The sequence below is a fragment of the Pan troglodytes genome, chromosome 9 (assembly GCF_028858775.2).
Source record: "Pan troglodytes isolate AG18354 chromosome 9, NHGRI_mPanTro3-v2.0_pri, whole genome shotgun sequence".
NCBI lineage: Eukaryota > Metazoa > Chordata > Mammalia > Primates > Hominidae > Pan > Pan troglodytes.
The window spans coordinates 49736032-49759906 of record NC_072407.2 but is presented as its reverse complement, the minus strand read 5'-3'; the positions used below and the strand labels follow the sequence as shown (position 1 = coordinate 49759906).

Below are 23875 nucleotides of genomic sequence, written 5' to 3'. Positions count from 1 at the left end.
CCTCCCACTCCTCGTTTGCTCCAGGATCAAGGACACACTTCTTGGCCCATTGAAGGCCCTTCCAGATCCACTTCCTTAGCCTAGGCTCTAGCTTCTCCCTACTTGCAGCCATGCAGAACTCCAGGAGGCTCTCTTTATTCCTCTTTGCCTGTGAAGATAGCTGCCTCTGGCAGGAATACCCTTCGCTGCCTGATCTGCCTGGTCAACTCCTATCCCCCATTTCAGATTTTGCCCAAGACTTTCTAAGACAGTAGAAGAAAGGTTTCCACTCCTTTCCCCTCCTGAAAACTGTACAGAAACCACAGGAGAACAGGAATAGAAGCCTGAACTCCGTCTTTGGTGGAACATGGAGACCTCTCTGCTCTTGAATCTCAATACATGGAGGGGGAAGCTGCTGGAGGAGGATAAAGTGCTCAGCAGAGAGGAGAAACATCAAACCTCTGTGCTTACGAGTGGGGAAGGCACTATAGAAATGAGCTGATTTTCTCTACAGAGACCCAGAAAGGGTCCAGGATCAGAGGCACCAGGTATCACAGGAAGTGGGGCAGGACCTGAGAATAGGGGTAGGGGGTAGTTTGAAAGTCTGTGTAAGGAGCAGTAGACTTCCAAGTCCCACTCCATCCTATGCAGCCAGGTGACTGTCCTCCTTACTCCCACGAGAGACCAGAGGTCCTGGTCTCAGAGATGCCAAGTGTGAAGAGAAGGGGTGAGGTGTCCTAATAAAGGCTCCCAGCCTCCTTCCCCACCCACCTCCAGGGTACCAGAATCAGGCTTATGCCTGCACCCTGCACTAACCCCATGCAAAGACTGAAGTGTGTTTTCTCTGGAGGAATTAAACAAGCCCAAAGAAATGACTGACAGATGCTTATGCTCAGGGGTCTGTAGCAGATAAGCTGGTGGGAGCAACTGAGTGTCCAATTAACGTGCCACACTCAGGCACTTCATACCTCCAACCGGCCCTGCAGTGGGGAACCATTAAATACCAACACACACCCAAAGATCACGGACACTTGAGGGACACTTTCTCTCAGTATTCCGAGGAAGATAAGAACCAAGAGGAAATGGAGACTATGCAGGGAGCAGAATATAAGGTTGAAGAAACCATAACTGATATCCTTAGAGAGATACAAGAACATATTGCACCCATTAAAAAATAACAGAGTGAAATAAAGAAATAGAGAAAAAGAAAGAATCCTTAAAAGTAAAAATCCTGATGGTAAAAATTTTAAAAACTATCAAGAGTTGGAAGATAAAGTTGAGGAACTTCCTCTGTACATATAACAAAGAGAGACAAAGACATGAAGCAGAGAAGAGGCAGGAGAGAAAGTGTAAGCAATTAGGGATCATGCTGGGTGTGGTGACTCATGCTTATAATCCCAGTGCTTCAGGAGGCTGAGGTGGGAGGATTGCTTGAGGCCAGGAGTTTGGGACAAGCCTGGGCAACACAGTAGAACCACATTTCTACAGAAAATAAACAAATTAGTTGCATATGGTGCACCTGTAGTCCCAGCCACTAGGGGAGGCTGAGATAGGAGGATCACTTGAGCCCAGGAGGTTTTTTTTCTTCTGTTGTGCTGGGATTACAGGTGTGAGCCACCATGCCCGGCCGAGCCCAGGAGTTTGAGACTGCTGTTGAGCCCTGATTGTACCACTGTACTGCAGTCTGGGTGACAGAGCAAGACCTGTCTCTGAAAAAATTTATATATAATTAAGGAATCAATCTAGGAGGTCCAACATTCAGCTAATAGGGGTCCCAGAAATGGAGAGAGGAAGGAATGAAATTGTCAAGGAAATAATACAAGAAAATTTCCCAGAATTAAAGGACATGTGTCCTAGATGGTAAGATCCACTGAGTATCCAACTCAGTCAGTGAAAAAAATATCCACATCCAGGCTCATCATTACAACCTTCCAGATGCAGAGATCAAGGCAGCTCTGTGAGGTTTCTGGAGACAGCTGGCTGGGACTTAGACGAGACAAGTGAGGCACTTGCCTTGTGGGTGGAATTTAAGGGGGCACAAAAAACTCAGTGATCAAGATAAAAAAATTAATGCACTATTTAAAAAAGAGGCTGGGCGCAGTGGCTCACGCCTGTAATCCCAGCACCTTGGGAGGCTAAGGCAAGCAGATCACTTGAGGTCAGGAGTTCAAGACCAACCCAGCCAACATGGAGAAACCCCATCTCTACTAAAAATACAAAAATTAGCCGGGCATGGTGGTGCACACCTGTAATCCCAGCTACTTAGGAGGCTGAGGCAGGAGAACTGCTTGAACCTGGGAGTTGGAGGTTGCAGTGAGCCAAGATCGCACCACTGCATTCCAGCCTGGGTGACAGAGCAAGACTCTGTCTCAGAAAAAAAAAAAAAAAAAAAAAAAAAAAAAAAAAAAAAAAAGAAAAGAAAATGAAAGCAACCCATGGTAAACAAACAGCAAAATTTTAAGTTAGAGACATGGTCCGACAGGACTGGGATTTGGGCGAGGTGAGTGAGGTCAAGCTGAATAAGCGTAGGTTTGGATCTTGTCTTTATTTGAAATTGACATTTCAATGGGTGAATTTTTTGGCACTCCCTTGCATGTTTGCATCTCAGATGGGTGCTTCACTCACTTCATCCTAGTCCCAGCCCTGCACAGGAAGCCTCTGGAGTGATGGCATCAAGCTGCTCAACAGTGACACTGGAAGTTTGAAGACAAGGAAGCAATGCCTTTCAAAATTCTGACTAAGACTGGCTCATGAGCGGTGGCTTATGCCTGTAATCCCAGCACTTCGGGAGGCTGAGGCGGGTGGATCACTTGAGGTCAGGCATTGGGGACCAGCCTGACCGACATAGTGAAACCCCATCTCTACTAAAAATACAACAATTAGCTGGCTGTGGTGGCACAGGCCTGTAGTCCCAGCTGCTTCGGAGGCTAAGGCAGGAGAATTTCTTGAACCCGGGAGGCCAAGATCACACCACTGCACTCCAGCCTGGGAGACAGAGTGAGACTTTGTCTCAAAATAAGCAAAAAACAGATCTGACTGAAAATGTTTTTCTAACTAGTATTCCACACCAACCCAGACTGTCAGTTAAACATGATGGGAGAAATAAAGAGCTTTCTAGACATACTGTGTCTTCAAATAACTTGCCTCCTATGTACCTTTCTTAGGGAACTGCTGAAGGATGTGTTTAAGTTAAATCAGGGCTCCAAGAAAGAAGTTAGATCCAGAAACAAGGGCTGCAACACAGGAGGGAAGAGAGAAGGGAATTCCTTGGGTCATGGCTCCAGGGACACAAGGAGACAGCTATGCCTTGGACCAGAGAGCAAGCTGCCTAGATCAGCAGAAGTCAGAAGGCTCTAGTGGCTGGGGGAGTTTGTCCTCAGGAAGAAAACTCGGCCTAACAAATGATCTGACAGGTTTGGTGATGTGGAAAATTATATTGAGGCATGGAAAGATTTCATCAATTGTTTTCATCAACAACAACAACAACAACAACAACAAACCGAACTAAGTTGATGAAAAATGAGGTAATTGTTAACAGGAAGAACAAAAAGGAAAGGAAATAAGATCATAGTGTGCTACTTGGCCCAGGAATAAAATAATATTTGTGTATTTATAAAAGTGAAAATGTGGAATGTGGATTTTAAAAGATTGAGATATTATTTTGGGAGCATAAGGGGAGGAAAAGAGGGAATGGAAGAAAAATTTCTCTAAACACACCGAGGCTGAGATGACGAGCCAAGAGATTGAAGAATACACGTATTATTTCGTTTTATATATTTATTTATTTATTTAGAGACGGGGTTTCACTCTGTCACCAGGCTGGGGTGCAGTCGCTTGATCTCAGCTCACTGACACCTCCACCTCCTGGGCTCAAGAAATCCTCCTGCCTTTGCTTCTCCAGTAGCTGAGACTACAGGCATGTGCCACTGCACCTGGCTAATTTTTGTATTTTTAGTAGAGATGGGGTTTCAACATGTTGCCCAGGCTGGTCTTGAACTCCTGGCCTCAAGTGATCTCACCCGCCTTGGCTGCCCAAAGTGCTGGGATTACAGGCATGAGCCACTGCACCTGGCTTAAAGAATACATGTATTTATTAGAAGAGACAGCTTCGGGGAAACAAGGTGAAAAGATAGGAAACAGGAGACTTCCATTTTCAATTGTAAGCCTTTTGGGGCACTATTTGGTTTTTCAGATTTATAGGTAATACTTTGAAGAAAATAAAAACAAATTTAGACAAATAGGTTTGGCTCATATTCTCTCCTCTATGAAGGAAGATGCCCCCCACCACCCTGCTGTCCTGAGCCTTCTCTCTCTGTGACAACTTGAGCACAGGGCTTGTGTCCCCAGCACTGACACATGGCCCTATTCTTCATTTACTCAAAGACTAAGTGAGTGAATTTTTTTTTTAAAATAAAGTTTGTCAAGTTCAGGATAATTTAAAAAACAACAAAACCCAACTTTTGAAGAGGTCAAACTGGGAAAGTTATGCTACACTAACATCAGGGGCACTTGTCTTTTACTGGCTGTTACAGGTGATAATGACACTTATTTATTTATTTATTCATTTTTTTATTTTTGAGGGTCCAGTGTGTTTGGGTGAGGTTCCAGGCCAGATGGGAACACGGTGGGATTAGAGGCAGATATACCTGGGCTCCAAGGTTATCTCTGCCACTTACGAACTGTGGGTTTGAGGCAAGTTACCCTGAACCTGTGTTTCCTTATCTCCACTGTGGGGATAGTAACAGAAAAAATAATTTGTAGTCTTGTTCAGGATGAGAAAAATGTCGGTGAAGTGCCTAGCCCATAGTAGGTGCTGGTTAAATAGGATCTTTTTCTTAAGCTGCAGGATATTCAGTGACAGCAGCTCTTCCCTTGACCCCACTTCCTGAATTCCTGTCCTTATGGAACTTTCTGGGAAGCTCTGGCCTTTGTCTCTGACACCACTGGACCCTGGCCTCTGTGTGGACACACTGCATATTAGCACAGTGGCTCATGGCACCTACACCATTTCAGAGACATCCGAATAATTCCATTTTGGGATTTGTGCTGAGATGGTTTCAGTGGCTTTGCTTGGTTTCTAAACAAAAGTTATTTAGGTGGGAACAGATTCAACTTGAGGTTTTCGTGATTTTCACACGACCTTTAAATACCCCTGATTTGCAGTTTCCTTCTTTCTCTAATGAAAAACTGGATCGTCTTGTTAAAAAGAAACTTAATGTGATGCTGTTGGCCTGCAAATCTCCTAGCCTCCCTCTCTCCATTTCATTGGCTCCCACCCTCTCCTGTCTCCCTTGGCTGCTCCACCCACCCTCTAACCCGGCAGTCCTCAGCTGGCCTCCATCCACTGCTCCCTCCGTGGGAACGGCTCGCTCAGAATTCACCAAGGCCTTCCCGGTAGCCACATCCAGAGATTTTGTGCAACTTCCTTCTTCAGGCTGAATTTAACCCCTCTTTTTGAAATGTTCTCGTTCTCTGGCTTTGGGACACAAAAGAAGCCTACTTACTTGTTCCCTAAAGTTCAGTCCTTGCTTTTTTTTTTTTTACATTATTGCTTTATTCTTTACGCCTTTAATGATCACCTCTATGTGGATTATTTTCTTAGCTCTCTTCCCATTTCATGCCAGTGTCTCCCTGGAGTCTTACTCTTGAGTCCTGATGGACTACTGGCCATTTTCCCTGAGACATCTTGAAGGTACCTCACCTCTAAGACAGATCCAACCATCTGTCCTGGCCCCCTGCCTTTACTCCCTCCCTTAATCCATGGCACTTGAAACCCTGGAGTCCTCTTCCCTTCATTACCACCCTCCCTTCAGCACTTTTTTTTTTTGAGACAGCGTCTCGCTCTGTTGCCCAGGCTGAAGTGCAGTGGCGCAATCTCAGCTCACTGCAAGCTCTGCCTCCCAGGTTCACGTCATTCTCCTGCCTCAGCCTCCCCAGTACTCAGCCTCCCCAGTAGCTGGGACTACAGGCGCCTGCCACCACGCCTGGCTAATTTTTGTATTTTTAGTAGAGACGGGGTTTCACCTTGTTAGCCAGGATGGTCTCGATCTCCTGACCTCGTGATCCACCCACCTTGGCCTCCGAAAGTGCTAGGATTACAGGCGTGAGCCACTGTGCCCGGCCTCCCTTCAGCTTTTACATCATGAACCAGTCCACATCCTCTGATCTAATCAGAGTGGCCTCCGCACTGTCCCCAAACATGCAGTCACTCCTGTGTTATGCCTGGAATATGTGGGAGGGCACACTTTCACAGTCACATTTTTCAAAAAGAGAGCCTTTGTGTTAACCCATGTATATATTTGCTCAGAGACCAAGGATCGTGCAAAACATCCTTTGTCCCATCAGTCTCCCAAAGCCGGGCCACAGACTGTGTGTATGGCCTCATCGCCGTGCAGAGGACTTGTCCTTCTTCTTGGGGTCAACTTGACCAAAGGTGTGTGCAGGGGGAGATGGTACTTCTAGGTTCACAGTTCAGCCCTCTCCTCAGAGTCTTGGCTCCACCCTGCAGAGGAGACGTTAGAGCCTTAAGAATTTAAATTCTCCAGATTCTTAGAGCATGTCTAAAACAAATCAACTATTCTCTTGCTCCTTGATGCATTATTATGCTAATAAAGTCGCTGTCTTTTTACTTAATCTTGCCAAGGAGACTTTCTCCTCAAGGATGGGGAGGGGAGGCACATTCCATCCCGCCATGCATCTCATACTCTTCCCCACCTGTATCTTGGTTTATGCTGTTCTGGTCATCTATTTGGGATGTATACTTCTCTCCCATCGCTGTAATAACAATCTACCTATTCTCCAAGGCAGGGAGATCTTAACCACTTTCGTGCCATGGGCACCATTTAATGGTCTGATAAAGCCTATTAGGCCTGTCTTCCAAAAAATGATTTGAAAGATATAAAATACACAGGATTATAAAAGAAACTGAAAACAGTTACTGAAGTATTCAAAAAACCAAATTTATGATATAAGAATACTGTCCTTTATTAACATAAAAAAAAACGCAATTTCTTTTCTCTTTTCCTTCCTTCCTTCCCTCCTTCCTTCCTTCCTTTTTCCCTTCCTTCCTTCCTTCCTGCCTCCCTCCCTCTCTCTCTCTTTCTCTCTCTCTCTTTCTTTCTTTCTTTCTTTCTTTCTTTCTTTCTTTCTTTCTTTCTTTCCTTCTTTCTTTCTCTCTTTCCTCTTTTATTTTTTTCAGGGTCTCTCTCTGTCACCCAGGCTGGAGTCCAGTGGCACAATCTTGCCTAACTGCAGCCTCGAACTCTTGGGCTCAAGAGATACTCTCACCTCAGCCTCCCGAGTACCTGGGACCACAAGCATATGCCACCATATCTGGCTAAATTTTATATTTTTTGTAGAGATGAGGTCTCGCCCAGGTTGGTCTCAAACTCCTGGGCTCAAGTGATCCACCTGCCTCTGCCTCCCAAAGTGCTGGGATTACAGGCATGAGCCACCATGCCTGGCCAAAAAGCCACTATAATTTCAAAGTACAGTAGTGATGAACATAAATTATATTTTGTTCCTCTCTCCAATATCTGCAACATTACGTGTGATAGCAAAGTATCTGTTACATCTACTTCTGTGGTTTGTAGCCTACATTTATAATGGAAGAAAATGTGAAGTTTCAGAGATCAGCGAATCTGAAGATGTAAAATTTTCCTCATCTAAATTCTTCTGTCCATGAATTCTATGAGTTCTTAATGGGAGGCCCCTGTCGAGGACATTAACTCCTCCTTCCTTAATTCAACCCTTCTTGACTACCACACTTCTGTTGGAGTTTTCCCTCATGCTAAACTCTTACAATAGTTATTTGCCTATTCATTCAACAAACATTGATCAAGATTGCTCATACCTGCGCAAGTCACTGTGCCAGATGTGGGGAGCCCACATCATGCTAAGCAAGAACCAATTTTACCAGTAGTGGCAAGAGACAGACCTATTCCCATCCAGCCATAACCCTAAACATAGCGCAAAAAGCAGATGGGAGAGCTTTAAACAAAGGTCCGAAGTATCCCAGAGAAGCAGAAGTTAACATTTCAACTTGGCAAAGAGATGGAGGAGTGAAAGGTTCCATGAGGAAATTGGCATATGAGCTTGGCCTGGTAGAGGGAATAGGATATAAACAATTTTGACATAGTTTAATTAGATCTCGCTGGTATTTTTCCTTTTTCTGTCTTGCCACAAGTAAATACAAAGTTTCTAGCGGTGGAGATCGCATCTTTTTTTTTTCCTTAGATGGAGTTTCACTCTTGTCACCCAGGCTGGAGTGCAATGGCGTGATCTCGACTCACTGTAACCTCCGCCTCTTGGGTTCCAGCAATTCTCCTACCCCAGCCTCCCAAGTAGCTGGGATTACAGGCGGCCACCACCATGTGCAGCTAATTTTTGTATTTTTAGTAGAGACCGGGTTTTGCCATGTTGGCCAGGCTGGTCTCGAACTCCTGACATCAGGTGATCCACCTGCCTCGGACTCCCAAAGTACTGGGTTTACAGGTGTGAGCCACTGCACCAGGCCGAGATTGCATCTTAATATGCTTGTTGATTAATAGCATTTTTGTAGAATGTAAGTTTCTGTATTAGTTAGTTATTGCTGTGCAACAAGCCACCCCCAAACCCATGGCTTTAAATGATAGCAAGTTCTTTCTCATGGGTCTGCTGACCTGGGCCAGGACTGGCTGTTGTTAATTGGACTCTGTGGTCACTGGCAGCTTGGCAAGAGGCTGGCTGGTCCAGGGTGGCCTTGGCTGGGATGACTTGGCTGTCCTCTTCTTTTTCAAGTTGTGTTTGCATCAAGTTTGCTGCTGTACCATTGGCCAAAGCAAGCCACAGGGCCAAGCACAGAGTCAGTGTCGGAGGACACTGCTCAAGGACAAGGGAAAAGGGAGGCATAAAAAAATGTGGCCATTCATAGAGTCAATCCATTATCATCTTCACAACTTAAATCTTTAGCCTTAAATCCTTCGTGGAATGGGACAGATCTAAATCAATAACAAAACGCATAAGTAAGATAGTTAAAGTACAGGGTGGCAATTTATAAATTCAACTAGTGATGGGTCTTCTCCTGTGGCTATATCCTAAACGTTTGAAGAATGTTATCCACAGAGGTTGACTGGGTCATGCTTTTACTATTATTTTTTAACCGATGCAAACCCATCGAACTGTCTTTTCATGTTTGATGTTCCATCAGTTAAGCATCCCACACGATTTTTCATAGAGATATTTTCTTTCTACCTGAGGACATCTGCAATAGTCCAGAACACACTTTTCCTGGTGCTTGACTCTAAGTTGCTATAAATATCAGACATTCTGTCAGCAGCTCAGGGTCACAGCTCAGGTTTCCTGAGCTAATATCGCTTGCCCCTATGCCTTGAGTTGTGTCAGTTAAAGGCAGTGGCTGGGCAGGCAAAGTGAAGTGCAAAATACAGGTGAGAAAATGTGTTTTCTGAGTAACTGGGCAAAACATATATGTGTGTGTGGGTAGGGGGCAAATTTATCCATAACGGCAGTGTTGAGCTTGGTGTGTGGGGTCACGCAGACCTGAGTGTGAATCCTGGTTCACCTTTTATGGGCCATGTGACCTCTGGCAGGTGGCTTAAATCTCTGAGCTCCAATTTCCCCTTATCTGTGAAATGGAAGGAACCCACATAGATTGACTTCTCAGTTTGTGGCGAGGATTACATGAGCTACTATGCTTATAAGGTAAGTGCTCAATAAGTGTTCAGTGTTATTTCTTACAGAGGGTGAAATTATCTGAACGAAGTTACCAATAGTTGGAATACAGTTCTCTGTTAGTTCAGATAACAGAGCCTAAGAGGCTTGCCTTTTGACCTTTGTCTTGCTGCTAACGAGAGGACTGTATGAGCCTCAGTTCTCATCTATAGAGTAGAGTGATTCACATTGTCCTGCACTGAATTCACAGTCTTGTTTTGGCAATCAAATAGCATATTGCACAGGAAATTCCTCTGCAAAAATAATATAAAATCTCCTTGAACACATACTGCACACATCTCACTAATATGTGGAATATAAAAAAAGTCAGATGCTTAGGAGCAGAGAGTAGAATGGTGGTTGCCAGGGGCTGGAGGATGGGGGATATGGGAACAGGTTGGTCTAAGGGTACAAAGTTCCAGATATGCAGAATAAGTTCTGGAGATCTAATGGTGACTACAATTAGCAATAGTGTATTGTGTATTTGAAATTTGCTGAGAGTAGATCTTAATTGTTCTCACCAAAAAAAAAAAAAAAAAAAAAAATAGACTTTGGGAGGCCCAGGTGGGCAGATCACTTGAACCCAGGAGTTTGAGACCAGCCTGGGCAATACAGCAAAACCCTGCCTCTACTGAAAATACAAAAAATTAGCCAGATGTGGTGGTATGTCCCTGTAGTCCCAGCTACTCGGGAGGCTGAGGCAAGAGGATTCCTTTAGCCCAGGAGGCGGAGGTTGCAGTGAGCTAAGATCACGTCGTTGCATTCCAGCCTGGATGACACAGTGAGACCCTGTCTTGAAGGAAAAAAAAAAAAAAAAAAAAAAGGAACTATGTGAGGTGATGGATATGTTAGATAATCAGCTTGAGTGTGGTGAACATTTTGCAATATATACACATATCAAAAATCACATTGCACGCCTTAAATATATATAATTTTTGTCAATTACATCTCGATAAAGCTGGGGGAGAAAAAGAAGACCCAGAAGTGGGCAACAGCACTCAATCCTGATCAGTCTGCATATCCAAGACCCCAGCATTTCTGGAAATTTTGTTCTTTTGTTTCTGGTTTGATTCTACTTCTTTTGAGTCCCAAGAAACTGCCTGACCAAATCCAGCCTCTGTACACAGTGGGTCTGGCTCACTTCGAGGTCTGTCATCTTTAGCCTGTAAGTCTCTGAACTCTCCAGAAGCCCCTCTTCGAGGCTTGTGATTCTTATTTGGAATATGCTCCACTCTAACACATTTGTCAGTGTTTTTCTTTTTGAGTGCACTTGTTTTTACCTCAAAAACTGAACTCGCTGGCACGGTGGTGAGCACTTGTAATCTCAGCTACTTGGGAGGCTGTGATTGAGGCAGGAGAATCCCTTAAGCCCAGGAGTTCGAGACCAGTCTGAGCAACGCAGCGAGATCCTGTCTGTAAAAAGATAAAAAATAATAAAAAAGACAGATGTGAATTGACATAAGACCTGTGGTTTGAATACTTGTTTTTTGGTTTAAGTATGTTATGATGGTCATATTTTCAGTTACATTTTACCCATAAAAACAATGTTTTAAATCCAGCAAAAATAAAAATAAAAAATAAAATCCCCTTGAATACATTTGAGGTAATGCTGTAGTTCTCAGCTCCTCCCACGAGAGATTTTACAGAGTGCCTAACTGTGCTACCCGGGTGCTGCTCCTGTCGTTAGTGGTGGCACCCAGGAGGAATTAAAATTACAAGAGTGTTTCCTTCCAGATGTTGTTGCTACAGGCTCAAGGTGCTCTTTTAACTGGGACATCAGGCTTTCTTGAAATAGACAAGAATTCTAGAAACATGACATTGTGCCTGATTCATCGCTTCAACTTGCCACTGACTCATTCTCTCCTTGATAGGTTATTCAACAGTAACTTTAATTACATCATTTACTTATTGTTTTCTTCCTTGATTTATTCTCTTTCTACAATTCTTGTTTATCATCTCAGTGATTGGACCATCTCACCTCTGAGACTTGGGTAGAATTCTGTGGACTCTGGAAATAGACATGGAGGTTTTCATGTATCTCTGTTAATGTGTACAAACACCCCCAGGCTTGTACACTTGAAATACATCAGTAGGAAGGGTAGTTCTCAATTTGCTAGTGTTTCACACAGCTTGTCTTATTTAATGATCTCAGCTGCCCTACGAAGTAGATACCATCCTATTAAAAAATGCAGGAGCAGAGGCTCTGAGAGGGGACTGTAACTTACCCAAGATCATGTGGTAGATTGCAAAACTGGTTCCAAATCCCTACCCTTCCCTGTACGCACACCTTTTGCCATTCATCTGCAATGTCCTTTTCTGATTCTGGGCTCAGCAATATAACTTGCTCTGGCCAACAGGATAACAACAGCAAATGTGATGTAAGCAAAAGCTTGAGAAATACTTGTGCAACTAATCATGTTTGCCTTCTCTCTTGTACCTGTGCCATTGCCATGAGAACATGCCTGGGCTAGGATTAGAGACACTTGGAGCAGAGCTGAGTCATCCCAGCTGTCCCAGTTGAGGCCAGCCTAGATCAGTCGATGGCAACCAAGCCCTAAGCATGTTAGTGAGCCCAGCCATGATCAGCACAACCACCTAGCCAACCATCCCAGACCTGTGATCAATAAAGCCTTACTATTCTATACCACCTAGGTTTTGAGATTATTTATTTCACAGAATTATTATGGCAGTATGTAACTGATAGAAGCGGTGTACAGGGAAGAGTATTTGTTAGTCCATTTTCACACTGCTGATAAAGACATACGCGAGACTGAGCAATTTACAAAAGAAAGAGGTTTAATGGACTTACAGTTCCACGTGGCTGGGGAAGCCTCACAATTGTGGTGAAAGGTGAAAGTCACATCTCACATGGCAGCAGACAAGAGAAGAAGAGCTTGTGCAGGGAAACTCCCCTTTTAAAAACCATCAGATCTCATGATACTTATTCACTATCATCAGAATAGCCTGGGAAAGACCTGTCCCCATGATTCAGTTACCTCCCACTGTGTCACTCCCACAACAAGTGGGAATTCAAGATGAGATTTGGGTAGGGACACAGCAAAACCATATTAGAGCAGATCTCTGGAATTGGGCAGGCCAAGGTTTGAATCCCATCTGTTATTTGGAGTGTGTGTTTCTTTTTGAGACTAATCTCCTTACCCTTGAAATGAGGTAATATACTTCCCTCATAGGGTTACTGGGAAGATTAAACACAAGGTGAAGTAAATAAAGCCCCAGGGACATAAGCAAAAAATGATGGCTTCTCACAGCAATGCTCCAGAACAAACAACAAGGGAATACTGGGCCCAGTCCCAGGACTATCCAAGTGTGAAGCCAACACCTTTTCACAGCAACTCCAAGGTAAGGATTAAGAACAGAATGGCCTGGTTCTAATCTTACCATGAAATGCTGCTCCCCTGAATCTTCCATTGCAGTGTAGAGAGCAGGACAGGCCTTTAAAAAATTAATGTTGCTTAAATTTAGGAGCCTGAAAAAAAAGCCAAATCCAAGATTTTCCTTTGGACTTGTGGTTTTGCCAGATAGATGGCAGTGATTTCAGGAAGGAGGGTTGCTTTTGTCCTGGGTATGGGTGTGTTTCAAAGTCCTCTGGGCACAGTTGGGAGCAGGGGCCAGCCTGGCTGCGTTTGCCCTGACTCTGTTGGTTGCCCCTCTGCATGCACATGCATTTTTGATGACAGATCATTCAGGAAATGTGAATGTTTCCCTGGGAGGCTTTGCTTTTTTCACCTGGCCTTCTTTTCTGGGCCTCCTGTGGGGCTGCCCTTTCCCTTCCTTTGAAGCCATTGTCTTCTTGACATGAAAAATGTACTCAGGTACGCTTATGGCTAATTATCTCAAGGGGGAAGAAAAAACAAAATGAACTCAAGGCTGAAATATAGAACCATTAACTCTGTAAACTCTGAAAAGTCATAAGATACTTTTTTAAAATTAAAAAAATACATATACATTTGAAATAGTTTCTTCTTAAACAGAATTAACTTGGGATGTTTCCTACACAATTTAGCTTCCTTCTCTCTCCCTCCACTCCCACCCCAGATAGCTCACTTCCCTTTATCATCTCTGATGCTGATGATGGGTGACAACAGTTAGCTGCACTGTACTCTGCCTCTAACTTATTTTATGACCTTGGATAAGTTACATGGCATTTCTGAGCTTCTGCTTCTCATAAGTAAGATGACATTGCTATTACATTTCTTTAAAACATTTGTTTAGTACTGTAAAACAATAATTTATTACCTCTTACAGTTCCATGGGCTGACTGGACTCCACTGGGAGTTCTTGATGTCTCTCGTGTGGTTGTGTGAGATAGTGGCTGGGACTGGACTCATCTGAAGGCTTGACTGGGCTGGATGCCCAAGATAGCCCACTTTTAGACAGAGGTGGCTGGCAGTTGATGCTGACTGTCAGCTGGGGACTCAGCTGAGAGTGTTAACTGGAGTCCCTAGACGTGGCTTCTCCACATGGCTTGGGCTTCTCATGGAAGGGCACCTGGATTCTGAGAGAGAGCATCCCAAGAGACACAAGTGGAAATGATAAAGCTTCTTATGACGTAGACTGGAGGTACTGAGACTTCACTTTTGCTACATTAGAAGGTTTGATGCTGACATTTTATGATTTCACAACTTGGATCCTCTGTCCTCTGATACTGAATCAGATAGTAGTTTATGGAGCTGAGCAGAGAGCCAGCTGGTCCTGGGCACAGAGGAGGCTGTGTTCCATGCTGAAGACAAGAACATATGGTGGACGTACCATCCTAACTATCTGGGAAGGGAGCTTCGTGGCTACATGGGAGTTATCATCTACCAGTGCCGGCTGCATCCTGGCTGTGCCCACCTCTGGACTCTGAATCTCTGCACCTCAGTACCCCCAACCCCAACACGACTGTGATGTTAGGCATATATTAGGCATGTGAAGATGAGAAAGAGAAGATATAGCTCCCATGTTTATCTCCATGAGAAGATAAGCCATAGGGAGAGAGAAAGACTGCTGTGCACGAGAGGGAGTGTCAAATGCCAAATGGATGTCAACAGTCAGGGTGTGCTAGAGGCACTCAGGGGAAGGAAGGCTGGGCATAGAGAGTCTTGCTGGAGGAGGTGACTCTGGATCTGAATCTTGAAAGGTGAGTAGGAATTACTCAAGGAAGGAATGGGAAGGGCATTTCAGGGGAGAGATCCATGTGAGTGAAATATGAGGACTGGCAGGGAACAGCAACCCACGTGGGTAACCACAGAGTGACAGGAGGTGAGAGGTGGTGGGAGATGGAGCTGGAGATGCAGGCAGGGCCCAGGGTCATGCAGGGCCTGGGAGGACAGGTTACAATATTCCCATTTTCCTAGACTAGGGCCTAGAAGCTGGGGAAGATAAAGGGACTTGACTAAGGTCACATAACTTGTAAGTGACCAGTCAGGCTTCAAACCCAGGACTCTGTGACGCCTCAGTCTCACCCCCTTTGCATCATCGTGTAATGGCAGTTGCTGCTGCTGGTTTTCCCAGCTCCCTCTCCCATTTCTCTGAGGCTCCTGGCAGACAAAGGGTGTTGCTTTTCTGCACCATTTATTGTAGTGACTTCAATTAAACCATCTTGTGCTGGATCAGTGAGCAGCTCTAGGGAATCGATGAGCAGCGCTGGCTACCAGGGAAGCAGAGTCTCCTCCCTTTGTTCCTGCCCATCCTAGGTCTGGGTTCCTGTCCCCAGGTCTAGGGAGGACTCAAGAGAGGAAATGGGGACCAGGGGGGCAGGTAGCAAATCATGAGACAAGGAAGCAAGTGTCTATTACCTTCCTGACGTTGAGGGTGGGTGGCCAGCCCTTGGATGTTCATCTTTCCTGGCCCTGCCCACTGCTGCCCTTGCTCAGCTGCCTTCCTCTGGCTAATTGGGACCTGCAGCTGCAGCTCCAAGACAATGGGGCATCCCACCTGGCTGCCTTCGGTGCAGGCCCAGTGTGCAAGGAGCCTGGGCCCCAAGGAAGAGGAGCTAAGGGCCCTGTCCTAACTTGCTACATGGCCTTTGGCAGATTGCCTCCACTCTCTGAGGCTTCTTCTGGGGAAAAACAACAGGGTGGAAATTGCAGTACATGATGCGGTTGTTCTCCACTTGTCCTCTTCAATTCATTGTCTCTCCTTCTTAGAATTGCTCTGTGCCTCAGAAGGCTGATCCCTGTGGAATGAATCAATGGGTTCCTGTGTCTATTGGCTCCAGTATGATTTGGCCACTGGGAGACACAGGCAGGAGGCTGGAAAGTGGGAGAGTATTTCTTCTCTGCTACCTCTCTGCTTTGATGCAGGGTTGGGCCAGTGCCGTTCTGCCTGGCTATAGCTTCTGCCCAGTGGTCCTTCCCACTGCTCCAGGCCTCAATGGGCTCCAGTAACCTTCTTTAGGCCCATGGGTGGTTTCCAGCATGATATGGTTTGGATCTGTGTCCCTGCCCAAATCTCATGTGGAATTGTAATCCCCATTGTTGGAGGTGGGGCCTGGTGGGAGGTAATTGGATCATGAGGGCAGTTTTAATGCTTAAGCACCATTCCCCTAGTGCTGTTCTCATGATAGGGTTCTCATGAGATCTGGTTGTTTAAAAGTGTGTAGCACCTCCACCCTCTCTCTCTTCCTCCTGCTCTGGCCATGTGAATGCCTGCTCTGGCTTTGCCTTCTGCCATGATTATAAGTTCCCTGAGGTCTCCCCAAAAGCAGATGCTGCCATGCTTCCTGTACAGCCTGTGGAACTGTGAGCCAATGAAACCTCTTTTCTTTTTTTTTGAGACACAGTCTCGCTCTGTGGCCCAGGCTGGAGTGCAGTGGCATGATCTCGGCTCGCTGCAACCTCCACTTCCCGGGTTCAAGTGATTCTCCCACCTCAGCCTCCTGAGGAGCTGGGATTACAGGCACTCCCCACCATGCCTGGCTAATTTTTGTATTTTTAGTAGAGAGAGGGTTTCACCATGTTGGCCAGGCTGGTCTCGAACTCCTGACCTCAAGTGATCTGCCTGCCTCCGCCTCTCAAAGTGCTGGGATTACAGGCATGAGCCACCACACCCAGGGCCTCTTTTCTTTATAAATAACCGAGTCTCAGGTATTTAGAGCAATGCGGCAACACACTAATACACAGCAGTTTGCAGTCTCTGGGTTTCTCAATATTCTTCTTGGTTTCTTTAATCTAGCCTTCTGTAAATAGTACCTCCTCAGTAAGGTCTCTTCAGTTGAACTATTTGAGCAGAGTTCTGTTTCCTTTTGGGACACTGATGTATTCTCTGAAGGCTGTTTCCAACTCTGAAGTCTTACACGTTCGTGAGGGGACGATGCAACGACCTGGCTGACTCTCAGGCACCGGAGCCTGGGTTATCCCGTGACAGTTTACAGGCTGAGTGATCCCAGCTCCTCGGTAGTTCTTTCTTCCCCTCCTTTGGTCCTCAACCTTCACAGCCTTTGCTCAGATTCCCATCATTTATTTCTTGTTTTAATCCGACTTTATTGAGGTATAAATTACAAATAGCAAACTACATCCATGAAAGTATACAGTTAGATGAATACCTATCTGTTAAAGCTTGAATGTTTGTGTCCCTCCAAATTCATGTTGAAACTTAATCCCCATTGTGGTGGTATTAACAGGTGGGGCCTTTTGGGAACTGATTAAGTCATGAGGGTTCTTCCCTTGGGAATGGGATTAATGCTCTTGTAAAAGAGGCTTCAGAGGCTGGGCGTGGTGGCTCACGCCTGTAATCTCAGCACTTTGGGAGGCTGAGGTGGGCGGATCACATGAGGTCAAGAGTTCAAGACCAGCTGGCCAACATGGTGAAACCCCGTCTCTACTCAAAATACAAAAATTAGCTGGGCATGGTGGCAGGCACCTGTAATCCTAGCTACTCAGGAGGTTGAGGCAGGAGAATCACTTGAACCTAGGACGCGGAGGTTGCAGTGAGCCTAGATTGTGCCATTGCACTCCAGCCTCGGCAACACGAGCAAAACTCCGTCTCAAAAAAAGAGGCTTCAGAGAGCTGCCTGGCCCTTCTCATCCTTCTGCCATGTGAAGACATAGCGTGCATCCCCTCTGGAGGGTATAGGAACCAGGTATCATCTTGGAAGGAGAGAGCAAGCCCTCACCAGACACCAAATCTACCGGCACCTTGACCTCCAGAACTGTGAGAAATACTTTTCTATAATTTACAAATTATCTGGTCTGAAGTATTTTGTTTATAGCAGCATTTGTTTATAGCATTGTTTATAGCATTGTTATAGCAGCAGGAATGGACTAAGGCAGCATCCTTTTTATCCAGGACTATTCTAACAACTTTCTTTCTTTCTTTTTTTTTTTTTTTGAGACAGAATCTCGCTTTGTCACCCAGGCTGGAGTGCAGTGGCGCGATCTCAGCTCACTGCGAGCTCCGCCTCCCGGGTTCACGCCATTCTCCTGTCTCAGCCTCCTGGGTAGCTGGGACTACAGGCACCCACCACCATGCCCAGCTAATTTTTTTGTATTTTTAGTAGAGACGGGGTTTCACTGTGTTAGTCAGGATGGTCTTGATCTCCTAACCTCGTGATCCGCCCGCCTTGGCCTCTCAAAGTGCTGGGATTACAGGCTTGAGCCACTGGGCCCAGCCTATTCTAAAAACTTTCTAACTGGGCTCCAGTCTTCATTCTTCTCCCTGCAAACTCATACTCCTCAGATCTGATCATGTTACTCTCTGATCATGTGCTGTCCTGCTCATAAATCCTGGCCAGTACTCCTTTGCCTTGAGGTGAAACCCTGGCCGGTGCTCCTTGACCTTGAGCATGACATAAGAAGCCTTCATGAGCTGGACTTGAGCTTTCCAGGCTCAGCTCTCCCTGATGTCCTATGGATGCTCCAGCTGTCATGAACTACTTGAGTCATACTCTCTCCAAGCTCTGACTTTGTATGAACTGTTCCCAGCCCTAACGTGCTCTGCAACCTCACACCTCTGACCATCAGCTTCCCTGTGTGTCTCACTAATTCCTCTTTGTCCTTGGCCATGACGAGTCTCTCTTCTGTGCTTCCAAAGTACATTGCAGGTGCTTCTCTTGTTACACTTATCCTGAACCATAAACAATGCCTGTTTCTCTTACTAGAGTGTGAGCCACTTGAGGTTAGAGTGTGTGTCTCATATCTGCACCCCTAGCTACTAACACTGTATATGGTGCGTGATTCATTTTTCATCCATCCATTCAACAAATATTTGATTGTCTACTAGAGGCCAAGCACTCTTCCAGCATGGGGCTAAGGAACTGTACAAGACAGGTGTACTAGTCATTCTGCTGTTGTATCTCTGCTCCAAATCCCACCTTTTTTTTTTTTTTTTTTTTTTTTTTTTTGAGATGGAGTCTCACTCTGTTGCCCAGGCTGGAGAGCAGTGGCACAGTCTCAGCTCACTGCAACCTCCACATCCTGGATTCAAGTGATTCTCCTGCCTTAGCCTCCCAAGTAGCTGAGATTGCAGGTGTCCACCACCACGCCCGACTAATTTTTGTGTTTTTAGTAGATTTTTACTACTCTCTTTTTATTGGTTTGTTGTCTATCTTCCCTACCTGGAATTTAAGGTCCACGAGCCCATGAAATTTCATCATGTTGGCCAGGCTGGTCTTGAACTCCTGATCTCAAGTGATCTGCCTGCCTTGGCCTCCCAAAGTGCTGGGATTACATGTGTGAGCCACCGCGCCTGGCTCAAATCCCACCTTTTAATGCTCTCTTTGTGATGCTGGGGCTGGTATATCCTTTGACATGGGACTTCCGGTTTTCATTGGCAGTGATACTAGTTGGACACTGGAAGGCAGGCAGAGGAAGCAGGAAACTGATCTTTCCTTTATGCTTCCTCTATGCTTGCCAGGGTTGCCCCAGCAATGGCCCTTCTTCCTCGTGGCAGAAGCTGGCTCTAGTTTCTAGCTCCTTTCAATGCTCCCAGAACCAGCCTCCCTATGCCACCTTAGAGGTGAGTGGCAGCTGGGTGGTGCCCCCTTGGAGGACTGGCTCCTACCTCTGTGGGTTCTTCCTCACAGCACATAGATTCTTTTTTGCTTGTTTGTTTGTTTTTGAGATGGAGTTTCTGTTGCCCAGGCTGGAGTGCAGTGGCACAATCTTGGCTCACTGCAACCTCTGCCTCTGGGTTAAAGTGAGTCTCCTGCCTCAGCCTCCTGAGTAGCTGGGATTACAGGCACCCACCACCACACTCGGCTAATTTTTGTATTTTTAGTAGAGATGGGTTTTTACCATGTTGGTTAGGCTGGTCTTGAACTCCTGACCTCAAGCAATCCTCCCGCCGCAGCCTCCTAAAGTGCTGGGATTACAGGTGTGAGCCACTGTGCCCGGCCCCAGTACATAGATTCTGACAACACACACTGCTTCTTGTGGTTATTACCTCTGTCTTACTTCAGTGTTCGTGTTTAGATTTTTCCTCTCCCTCTAATATGTTTTATTGAAAGTAACTTCTTTTATTAAATGACACCTCTGAAATATGTAGTGCAGTTCCTGTTCTCCTGGCTGGACCCTGACTGATGCCATGGGGAAAGCCCTCGGGCTCGTGGAACTTAAATTCCAGGTGAGGAAGGTAGACAACAAACCAATAAAAGAAGGGTAGTAAAAAATGTTACAGTGAAAAATTAGACAGGGTAATGGATGGAGCCTGGGCTACTTTAGATTAGTTGGGGAAAGTCTGTCCAAGAAGGTGACATTTAAGCAGAATTGAGTTTCCACCCATGTAAAGAGCTGGGGAAAGATGCCCCAGGGACAGAGACCAGTCAGTGCAAAGGCCTTATGATTTGAATGGGCTTGGATTCAAGGATCAGAAGGAGCGCTGGCATGGGCAGAGTGGGGTGAGGGACGGGAGCTGCAGAGGAGGGTGACTGAAAGGCAGGCAGGGGCTAGATCACATGGGCCTCTTTGCCAAGGATTAGTTTCTCTTTATTGTTTTTTTTTTAGAAATTCTGAATGTGTTGAAAAGGCTTTAGAGGGATTTAAAATATAGGAAATAACAAGGTCTGACTTAAATTTACAAAAGATCTCTCTAGCAGCTGACGGGCAACAGTCTATAGGGAGCAAGAGCAGAAGCTCTATTCTCCTCAGGGCAGACAATAGGCACCTTTCAAGGACGAGGCAAGTAAGGCCCAGAGAGCTGACAAGATCTGTCCTAGCTCACTCCATTTTGTACTTTTGGTTCCCAGACCAGTGGCCCTTTGTGGCTACACATTCTCTAACCGAGGCACAACTGACCAGGCTCCAGGTGAAGCTTCTCAGCCTGGTAAGCAGAGAAGATGAAGCCCTTGGGGCAGCCCAGCACCCACCCTTGACAATACTCCTGCTTCATCACAGGTCCTGTTGTGCCCAACTCATGATTTATCCAGGTCACACCAGTCTGGTCTGACACAGTAAGAGGTGGGTGAGCCTTGAAAGAAAACAAGGCTCCCTGGGGGTTTCTGTAGATGTTGCTGTGAATTCATAAGTCCCAAAATTTGCATTATTCTCCTTTCTTCTTCCCCAACATGTCGTCCATCACCAAATCCTTCTGCCTTTCCAAACATTTGCTGACTCTGGCCCCTTTTCTTCAGGGCCACCAGGAAACACACCTTCAGGAAGCACCTTTTCTGTTCTATCCCAAAGGGCACCATCACATACACTATAATATGAATCATGACCCCCAGAGTTGTGTGGAGTTTCTGCATCTCTCCCTCCCCACTGTGGCTACCCTCATCCAGCAACCATCCTGTCTCTCACTGGTATTACCGCAGCTGAGACCCAGGTCTTAAGGAAGCTGAGACCCAGGCCAGCAGGGGCCTCACAGGTAGAATGAAGGTGATGCTGGTGGGATTTGGGGCTTACCTTGAATAGGCAGTAGGGGCATTCTGAGTAGAAGGGAGGGGTCACTTTGTAAGTAGAGGTAGGAGAAATAGAAGAATCTTTTTATATGATTCAGGCAACAGGTTTTTGCTTTATTGAAATAACCCTTCCTCCTGCAAATTTTGGGGATGGGGGAAATGGCTGGATGGGTCCTGGGAGTGCTGCTGAGGTGATCTCAGGTCAGAAATTTTTCTCCACAGCTTCGAAAAAGAGGAGGGTATAAGACTCTGGATGAAGCTGAGAGATCCTTCCATGCTTGGCAACCTGAGAGACTACACAGACATGAGCTTCAGGAGACTCCAAAGCCTCGGATCCCCTTCTAAACTAGCACTGAATTCTGATTGGCTGTCTTTGCCTGCCTCAGTTTGTTCCTTTTACTGATTGGCTAGGTTCTTCTGCCCATGGCAGAGCCCTGCTCCAGCCACCAGATCCTCCCACCTACCACAGTGTCACCTGGGATTGGCTGGGCTCTGAAAGGCCAGGCTGGCTTGGCTCTTGCCATCATCAGATTCTTCCTCATTAAACAAATGAATCACAATCCTAATTAATTTGAGCAACAGAATTTATATAACTACTCCCAGCAGGATGTCTGCTCTCAGTCAGCAGAGAGATTAATTCCTCTCTCTGGGAAATTCCAGCCTTGCTGGCCAATAAACCTTAATGATGACTGAAATCTCCCATCTGTCTCTGCTCAGGGCAGGTAACCCCTACTAAGCAGACACCCAGTTGGCTCAAGGCAGTACCCCGGGCACCGGCAGGACAAGGACAACGATCTCCCAGCCTAGATGTGTCCTGAGCCACATGGAGCACACAGTAGGTGTTTACTTAAGGACAGGGGCTACCCCTTCCAGGGAAGTTCTGAACCACTTAAAACCCACAGGAAGTGTTCAATGTCTACTTATGGAATAAATGAAAGGGAGGATGTGTCACTCAGATACTTATAAAATGGTCTCAAGATCCTAAACTCCAAGCAAGCTTCTCCAGCTCTTCCCAGCCTTTGCTCCCCCTATTTCCCATGACCATAACCCAATTCTGTCTTTTTCCTATTTTGAACTTTCCAGACTCAGAAATTTGGCTCTTCATGTTCCCTGCCCTTGAACCGTCCCAGCCCTCTCTCCAAAACAGGCTTCATGCTGGCTGCATGGGAGGGAGGGGTAGCAAAGTGGAAAGTGTTCCAGAATTAGCGCTAATTCTGGCTCTGCCACTTACTCATTGTACTTCACCTCTCTGTTCTTAACCTTTCTCTCATACATAAACCACACGGGGTTCTTGGGAAGATTAAATAAGAAAACATGGTGAAAATGTATTGCACAGTACTTGACTCATTTAATTGGTGACAGACAGTGTTTTAGGTAATGGAGATACAGTGGTGCTCAAGGCAGGCAAGATTCCTGCTCCCAAAGAATTTAATTTCCAGGAGACAAGAAGCAAGCTAGCAAATATATAAGATAATCTTAGTTAGGGATCAGTACTCAGCAAAAATAAAAAATGTATGGAGAGGGACTGAGGGGAGTGAGGAACTCTTTGAGGAGGTGCCACTCTGAGACCCAAATGACAAGAAGGAATTAACCACATGACATTCTAGAAAGAGGGAAAAGAATTGCTGTTAAGAAGATGTGGGTGTGTTAAAAAAAAATTGCAAAGTCCCTTAGGTACGACTGAGCTGCTAATGATCAATTTGAGGCTTCTGCTCTGTGTCTTATAGGTAAATGGGGTAAGGTTTGGTAGGACTGAAAAATTCATCCAGCCACCTATCTAGGGGGTGTGAGGGTCAAGATGTGGACCCAGTTCTTCTGCCCTTAAGAGCAGAGTGCTTGTCACTACAGCACAAAGAAGGTGCAAGAGAAAGGAAAAGTGAGTGGGAGGCGGTGAGGGAGGAACAGACTGCCTTGTCCTCTACCAGATCTAAATCTGTCTCCTCCTGATGGTTGGCAGGATTACAGGATCTGACTCCCATTTGGGCCTTCCACCTCCGCTGGCCTAAGCAGTCAAGTGTCAGAGAGCACTGGACCTAACAGCTCCCTCACCAGAGCAGCTGTGATTCCTTCTTCATTTCCAGCAGGGAAGACCCAACAACTTCTATAATATGGGATTTCTTTTATTCTCATGATAATAATGTTCATTGTGGAAAAAAAAAAATGATAAAATAAAAATCAGCCAGAATTCCAACTTCTGGAGATTTTGGTGTCTTTCTGCAAAGTTCCTATGCACATAGATACTTTATAAAATTATGAACATACTGTACATACAGTTTTGGAATATGCCTTTTTCCTTCTGTCATGAAAAAGTCTTCAAATGCCTTTTAACAGCTACACAATAGTTCACTACAT

General features: G+C 45.6%; 2 long non-coding RNA genes across 4 annotated transcripts; one reads left to right on the top strand and one right to left on the bottom strand.

The window, feature by feature from the left end:
* Positions 1–6255: 6255 nt before the first annotated feature.
* On the bottom strand, positions 6256–17996 carry LOC129136421 (uncharacterized). Its single transcript, XR_008538027.1, has 3 exons — positions 13945–17996; positions 10968–11100; positions 6256–6481 (listed from the first exon to the last, which is right to left on the bottom strand). It is a non-coding gene; the product is annotated as an uncharacterized LOC129136421 (long non-coding RNA).
* LOC104008477 (uncharacterized) lies at positions 9366–23698 on the top strand. 3 transcript variants are annotated; one of them, XR_001707269.3, is made up of 7 exons: positions 9366–9404; positions 9567–9678; positions 20173–20250; positions 20873–20949; positions 21309–21489; positions 21746–22358; positions 23481–23698. It is a non-coding gene; the product is annotated as an uncharacterized LOC104008477 (long non-coding RNA). The 3 variants fall into 3 exon arrangements; XR_010147540.1 differs by having other exon boundaries at positions 20873–21083; XR_683076.4 differs by having other exon boundaries at positions 20873–21489.
* Positions 23699–23875: the final 177 nt, after the last annotated feature.